The sequence below is a fragment of the Pistacia vera genome, unplaced genomic scaffold, assembly GCF_008641045.1.
Source record: "Pistacia vera cultivar Batoury unplaced genomic scaffold, PisVer_v2 Contig96, whole genome shotgun sequence".
Lineage (NCBI taxonomy): Eukaryota > Viridiplantae > Streptophyta > Magnoliopsida > Sapindales > Anacardiaceae > Pistacia > Pistacia vera.
In genome coordinates this window covers 45,486-47,477 of record NW_022196845.1, presented here as the reverse complement: position 1 = coordinate 47,477, position 1,992 = coordinate 45,486, and the positions used below count along the sequence as shown (strand labels likewise).

Genomic DNA, 1,992 nt, shown 5'->3' with positions numbered 1-1,992 from the left:
AATAGATGGTTTCTCTTCGGCAATGATCTCTTCATCTACTTCCTCATCAGATTCTTCCTTTTCATTTGGTGGCTTTTCTTCGTTCCTTACTTGCTCCACCTTTTTCAAAACTGTCCCACTTCTCAGAGTTATTGCATTTGCTTGCTCACGTGGGTTAGTCACTGTGTTGCTCGGCATTGAGCCCTGTGGTCTCTCATTCAACTTGTCAGCCAACTGACCCACTTGTACCTCTAAGTTCTGAATGGATGCCCCTTGATTTCTGAAATTCGTTCTCATCTCATTAATAAAACCCGTGGTCTCTTGCATAAACTTTCCAAACATGTCCTCCAATTTTGTCACCCTTTGCTCTCCTTATTGGTTGTTCACCCCTGTTTGGTTGTTTGGCTGTTTGGCAATACCCTTTGATTCCATTGATTGCTATGCTGATTCTGTTGGTTTTGATTGCCCCAAGATAGGTTCAGGTGATTCCTCCAACCAGGATTATATGTGTTGGAGTACGGATTGTTCGGTTGCCTTTGATTTCCAGCCAAGTAGTTAACCTACTCCGATGATGAAGATGTTCAAGCAAACGTGTTCCCTACTTGACATTCACTGCTTACGTGATTACCTGCACAAAATTCACAAGTTAGTTGAGGTGCCTGAAGGGAATTTACCTACATACTTCCCAACTGTTTCTGAAGTGATGTCAGTTGGGTTGAGATGGCTGTATATGCATCAACTTCATGAAGACCCATGGATTTCTTTGGTTGCACCCTCTCATTAGGTCTTTGATAATTGTTGCTTGCCAGAACTTCAAGCAACTCGTGAGCTTCTTCCGGTGTCTTATTTTGCAGTGCTCCTCCCAATGCTGCATCCACCATAGTTTGCACATTCACCGTTAATCCATTATAAAATGTTTGGACTTGCATCCAAACTGGCAACCCATGATGTGGACAGCTTCTCAATAATTCTTTGTATCTCTCCCAAGCCTTATACAATGATTTTGACTCCTCCTGAATAAATGACGTGATATCATTTCTCAACTTTGCCGACTTTGTTGGAGGAAAGAATTTGGTTAGGAACTTTTGTGCTAAATCATTCCATGTGGTGATTGTTCCTGATGGTAGTGCCAGTAACCATCCCTTAGCTTTATCCTTCAATGAAAATGGGAATAGTCTCAATCTGATTGCATCATCTGACACTTCGTTTGACTTGAACGTATGACAAATCTCCAAAAAATTTGCAATGTGTAGATTTGGATCTTCCTTCAAATCACCCCTGAACTGAACCGACTGCTAGATCATCTGGATGTTGTCGGCTTTATCTCAAAGTTGTTGGCTTGTACCGCTGGTCTAGTAATACTTGACCCACTACCTTCAACTGTGGGAATTGAGAATTCCCTCAGTGTTCTATTCTCTGCCATCTCTACAACTATGACTTCTGGTTCAACTCTGGCTTCTCGTTCTCTTCTCTCTTTGTCTAGTCTTCTAGTGGTTCTTTCAATCTCAGGATCAACAGGAACCACTGGTTGACGTCTTGCTTTTCGCATAAACTACACAGACAAATAGAAAGACTGAGATCACACCAGCCTAAAAGACTAACGAAAATTAAACAAACAACAATTAAGTAAAAATAACACTCCAATCTAGCTAACACAAGAAAATTTTAATGTTAACACAAAACTCAATCCCCAGCAATGGCGCCAAAAACTTGATGCGTTGAAACTACAACATGCATAAATAGCAAGTGCACTAGTCGTACAAAGTAATAAAGTGATGAGTGAGTATCGTTCCCACAAGGATTGGTTGCTAAGCACTAAGTTTTCTACTGTTTTCAAGTTAGAGCAATCGAATTTGTTTGGATTAATGGGAGAAAATTAAACTTAAAACTAAAACAAAAATTTCTAAATATTCAAGCTAAATTATGAAAGCAAGATTAAAAACAAGGTAATATCAATTTAAACAATGGGTAAGGTTTTGACTTCATTCGGACTTTATGGTTTAAACCTATAGA

At 39.6% G+C, this 1,992-nt stretch overlaps 1 non-coding gene across 1 annotated transcript; it reads left to right on the top strand.

The window, feature by feature from the left end:
* Positions 1-918: 918 nt before the first annotated feature.
* Positions 919-1,025, top strand: LOC116121073. The gene has a single exon (XR_004126654.1). It is a non-coding gene; the product is annotated as a small nucleolar RNA R71 (small nucleolar RNA).
* The last annotated feature ends 967 nt before the right edge of the window (positions 1,026-1,992 follow it).